The following is a 6,000-nucleotide window of genomic DNA, read 5'->3' as shown; positions in this document are numbered from 1 at the left end:
GTTTCTACCTTGTACCCTACCACGGTCTTTGGAACGCGTGGTGGGCCATTTGTGGACTTAATCGCATTCTCACTACCCATATTGGCGTCACTAACCTCCCAGCTGGAGCCCAAAGCCAGTCCAGCGCTCACAAATGTAAGGTCAATGATGGAACTTGTTCCGGCTCTAGAAAAAGTCGGTTTTGTTCCAGAGTTCAGCAGTACTAGCTCAAGTGCGGCGAAGCTCTCCAGTAGCGCCCTTCCCCTCGCATTTGTTCGGGGGGAGCCCCACTCTGTAGCCCAGGCGTTGAAGTCCCCGGCAATTACGGCAGGGCGATTTTCCCGGGCGTCTTCTACAATCTCCTCGTGTACATTTATTGCCTAGGGGAGGCTAAGGCTTGGCGGCAGGAGCAGCTATGGAAAGCTATACCATTCACATGGGCCCTGGCGAAGCAATTTCCGCTTTTTTTCCTGCTAATCTGGCGCCTTTGGTTTCCGCAGCTCCATATTGCCGATTTTTTGCTACTATTTGCTAGCCATTCACCTGAGTTTTTATTTCTATATTGCTCGCTTATGAGTGTTGCTCGATGACATTTTGCTCCAGCAACGATCTAACCTCGAAGTGGTTTAGGTTGATTTGAAGAATCTGCAGTTCCCTGCAATATGGTTGAATTCCATACACTTAAAACACCTTTTGGGTGTTATCTTTGACCGGATTCTGCATGAGACGCCTCCCTATGTCGGGCATAACTCTTAGTGTGGCGATTTGGGTGCCCTCGTACGCCGCCCGTAGTCCTACCACCGCAGATTCTGGCAGTTCCACATCAAACTGTGACTTAACCGCACATATGACATCCGTTTTGTCCGTGCTCTCGTCGATGTCCTTCACCTCGATCATCGTTGTCTCAGTCAGCGCTCTGACGTCAACATTGCTGCCCAGGACCGCTTTCATTTTGCTCTGAAGCTCTGCGGTTTTTGGGTCAGAGACCTTGTTTAGGAGGATTAGCAGTTCCCCCTTTGCTGTTCGCCTGACGGCCTGTACAGCTTGACCTAGGTCTTCCAGCTGTTGATCTGCCTTTACCTTTTTAAGGATGTCCGCGTAGGACCCTCCAGTAGATGTTGCGATAACTATCGCGTCATTTCGTGGCGGACGTACCTTGGGCTTCCTCGCCTTCGGTTCTACTTTTTTCCACTCCTGTGGGGGTTTTTGGGGCTTACTGGTGCTCTCGGTCGCAGCATGTTTGCCCCTATTTCCCCCTTGGCTAGCTTCGCTTGCCGGCGCCTTATGCATCGCCTTTTTTGCAGGCATGGCTTGCTCGTTGGTATGCGCGTCTTGCTCTATGGCATTCTTTCCTGGTTTCCGCAATGGATTGGTTCCACCAGTATGCCGGTCTTTTCCTTGTTGGGAGTTTCCTCCTCCTCTGCATATATGCATCACAGGCTACCTTCGTCTGCTGATCCGTTTGTAGAGAGGTCGTCGAACAACATCTGCACCATCTCCACGTCTAGCGTTTCTACTTTGTACCCTACCACGGTCTTTGGAACGCGTGGTGGGCCATTTGTGGACTTAATCGCATTCTCACTACCCATATTGGCGTCACTAACCTCCCAGCTGGAGCCCGAAGCCAGTCCAGCGCTCACAAATGTAAGGTCAATGATGGAACTTGTTCCGGCTCTTGAAAAGTCGGTTTTGTTCCAGAGTTCAGCAGTACTAGCTCAAGTGCGGCGAAGCTCTCCAGTAGCGCCCTTCCCCTCGCATTTGTTCGGGGGGAGCCCCACTCTGTAGCCCAGGCGTTGAAGTCCCCGGCAATTACGGCAGGGCGATTTTCCCGGGCGTCTTCTGAAATCTCTTCGAGCACATTTATTGCCTGGGGGAGGCTAAGGCTTGGTGGCAGGAGCAGCTATGGAAAGCTATTCGGATGGGCCCTGGCGAAGCAATTTCTGCTTTTTATCCTGCTAATCTGGCGCCTTGGGTTTCCTCAGCTCCATATTGCCGATTTTGTGCTACTATTTGCTAGCCATTCACCGGAGTTTTTATTTCTATATTGCTCGCTTATGAGTGCCATGTTTACGTGTTGCTCGATGACATTTTGCTCCAGCAACGATCTAACCTCGCAGTGGTTTAGGTTGATTTGAAGAATCTTCATTAGCCCCTTAGCCCTTGCAAAGCTCTCCTGAAATACGGACATTTTCCACTCATTGTTGGGTGGTCACAGTCCTTCTCCTTTTTGCGCTTGCAGAGCATACAGCAGGCCTTTGCTTTGCAGTCTCTGGCTTGGTGCTCCTTCGCGCCGCAGTTGTAGCAGCATTTAGAGCAGTCCTCCTGGGATCTGCAGTTCCCTGCTATATGGTTGAATTCCATACACTTAAAACGCCTTTTGCAATTTCCGCTTTTTTTCCTGCTAATCTGGCGCCTTGGGTTTCCGCAGCTCCATATTGCCGATTTTTTCCTACTATTTGCTAGCCATTCACCGGAGTTTTTATTTCCATATTGCTCGCTTATGAGTGTTACTCAATGACATTTTGCTCCAGCAACGATCTAACCTCGCAGTGGTTTAGGTTGATTTGAAGAATCTGCAGTTCCCTGCAATATGGTTGAATTCCATACACTTAAAACACCTTTCGGGTGTTATCTTTGACCGAATTCTGCACCAGTCCAGCCCAATCTGAGCTTTCCCTTTTCCATGAGACGCCTACCTATGTCGGGCATAACTCTTAGTGTGGCGATTGGGTTCCCCCGTACGCCGCCCGTAGTCCTACCACCGCAGATTCTGGCAGTTCCACATCAAACTATGACTTAACCGCACATATGACATCCGTTTTGTTCGTGGTCTCGTCGATGTCCTTCACCTCGATCATCGTTGTCTCAGTCAGTGCTCTGACGTCAACATTGCCGCCAAGGACCGCTTTCATTTTGCTGTGAAGCTCTGCGGTTTTTGGGTCAGAGACCTTGTTTAGGAGGATTAGCAGTTCCCCCTTTACTGGTACTCTCGGTCGCAGCATGTTTGCCCCTATTTCCCCCTTGGCTAGCTTCGCTTGCCGGCGCCTCATGCATCGCCTTTTTTGCTGGCATGGCTAGCGTTTTCCCAGTTTCATGTCCCCTGGGTCGCTTGCTATTGCCGCTCGCGAGCACTTCTGCGCAGGTTTTTTTAGCGGTCACCTTAGCTCTTTCCTGTTCTTCGAGTATGCCTTGCACAGCCGACAGAAATTCTCTCTGAAGATAGTCAATTTCATCGACTATGTCCCGCATAGGGTTTGTGATGGAGCGCTTTCCGTCCATTAGCTTCTTCAGCTCCCTGGCCTTCGATCCAAGGTCAGTAAGCTGTTTCAGGACATCCCCTTGCTCTTCATCAGCAGCTTTTGGGCTGCCTTTCTCTACTATTGGGGGGGTGCAAGGCTGCTTGCCGATGCTCTCTGCCCTTTTTTCTGGCGATCTCGCCATCACGTTGCTTTTTTGAATGGGTCAGCTCCCATGTTGGCCCAGTCGGGTAAAATGGATAGTGGCGTGTGGAATCCGTCCGCATTAGCCGGCGCCGCCAGTCCTTTGCTTGCCGGCGTACCACTGCCCACCACCAGTCCAACTCCTAGGCTAGCTCCAGGGGGTTGTGCCCCCGGGCCCCTACCCACCATATCCCCGTCTGGGGAATTCATCGGTACTGCACTAAAATTTGGGCCTTTACCCGCAGTGATCGGACTTAGCTCAATTATTTAATATAAAAGGAAAAAATCTTAGTGATAAGGCTTAGAAGTTTTTTATTTATAATTTCCCGCGAGAAAATACCGCCCAAGGTGTTCCTACGTGCTACGGCACGCTCTTATGTGCTTGGCCTGCACCCTGTCCGAAGCTTGCTGCTATGACATCCGCAGCCCCTTCGCACACTACGATCAGCTGGTCGCGCAAGCGCTTTTCACCACTGATTTAGTGTTTACGGACAAAAAGCGCGAGTGGAAAATTTGGCAACAACTAAACAAACAACGAGTGGAGATAAGGAAGAGGAAAAAGAAAAAGATGCCTCCCCTCCTTTGCCTACGACCGGCCCCTGTCTGGCCGCCAAACCTGTTGGGGATAAATTCCCCAACAAATTATTTCGCTCAAGCTTTACCAGCAATTGCTTGTTGAGGCCACTCAACTACTCGCCGATAGAGACACTACGAATAATTAAAGAGAACTTTACACCGAGTTTAAGGATCTTCACAAGAGCTTACAAGGTGTCGGACATACAATACATACAATACGCTAATCATCTTATCAGACGAGTAGGAGGAACTGGAAATGGGCGTGAAGCATTTGCACAGGAAAGCCACAGTCACTTGCAGAAGATGCAAAGATGCTGACAATCAGGATAAACAAGGAAAGGACCAATGGTCACCACCACACCAACTCCAACTGCAGCAGGCAAACGAAGCACCACGTGGAAGTCCATAGACACCACCCCAACAGCAACAGAGATAGCCACAGAGTTCACATGATACAACTCATGTTCCAGACCTGTAGAAAGCCTGTGAAAAATGGGAACGGACCCTGGCTCAAGGTTGTGGAATGTGTGCTTGTATATGTATTAGGCGGTAGATTGATTGAAAGCCAAGTAACTTATAACATGTGTGTGTGGAAGTGATAGAAATAAAGCTTGCCTGTATTTACGTAGGCAACTTTGCAATCAATTTAAATTGCGGATCGTTGTACTGACAAATTGAGGTTAGGAATGTAGCTGATGTGCTCTCTCTCTATGATGTGTTTTAGGATGCACCGATTTCTGGAGTCTAGCCGAAGAGATGGAGGTTAGGTGAGCTCCGACGATGAGATGTAGGGTAGGACGGACCGCTAAATGGGTTATGGCCCACCGATTGTACGCACAGCCGACGAGATGGGCTAAAGTTGTCGAACTGAGCGATAAACTTTTTGATTTTTTATTAGGCATTGTAACGAACATAGAATTCATAAATATTTAATGAAATGACTAAATTAATTCATTTTGGAAATAATCGTGCTCTAAAGTGGATCCATTAAGAAAACTATTTATTTGAATTTCTCCGGAGTTAAATTTGAAGGAACGGGATTTTAACATAAACATTTGTTATTATTTTCTGTAGTGGTTGGTTAAGTCTTCATGTCGGTGGAGTCCTCTTTATTGTTCCGAAGACATTGTGAATTGGTTTTGTTACTGTTAACTGTTCTTTAAACAACTAATTAATGCTGCTTGGTGCCAATTACTTTCTTATATAATCCGCTTAAGTGGTAATTAGATTTTATGTGCCTCGACCCACACCGATGGAGTTAATTTATGTATATTGGCTCTGAACAGATTGATCAGGGAAACAGCAGTTTATCTAGTTCAAAACGCTTAGTTAATTAGAACTTGTCCGTAAGTTGAACGCAAAGTTAAAGTCGTTGTTTTATATCGTCGTATCACATATAAATGCTAACTATCAATTTTTTTTTAAACTACAATCGATGAACCGGTTTTAAACTGGAGTCCCAATTTGAAGTCCCAATTATTGCGGTTTAAAGGCGGGGATCACTGTATGAAGGATTTCTACCGCAATTGGCTTGATGAAAATATTTTATTTATTATTACAAAGATCTTTAGTTTTATCTACTATAGGTAAAAATGTACAATATTTTTATTATCAGTTAACAGAAAAAAAGATGATCGGGTTAAGCTGTAGGCCCTTAGCAGATCGCAAACAAAGTTGGCGCTGTCCGCTAAGAAGATATAATTTGGGAAACAATCAAAAGATATTGAAGTTGCTTCCGGACAATGGCCTGAGTTCGATGATAATATCATGTATTCAGTAATCGCTTTAAAGGAGTTTAGTCGAGACGACTATTGCGTCTGAATTTTAAAGTTAATTATCAATGCCAGAGAATGTCCGCTCGTTTTACTTGTAAATTATTAACGAACTCTTTCATAGGAAAATAACTTGTAGCCTCGACTCTAGCGAAATTCTAACCCTTGGATTCAAGCCTTGACGAGTAAGCCGTGATCCAGATTGATATATTCACATATTAATTAATATGTTA

Source organism: Drosophila biarmipes, unplaced genomic scaffold (genome assembly GCF_025231255.1).
Source record: "Drosophila biarmipes strain raj3 unplaced genomic scaffold, RU_DBia_V1.1 ptg000017l, whole genome shotgun sequence".
Classification (NCBI taxonomy): Eukaryota; Metazoa; Arthropoda; class Insecta; order Diptera; family Drosophilidae; genus Drosophila; species Drosophila biarmipes.
Note: the sequence above shows the minus strand (reverse complement) of the source record.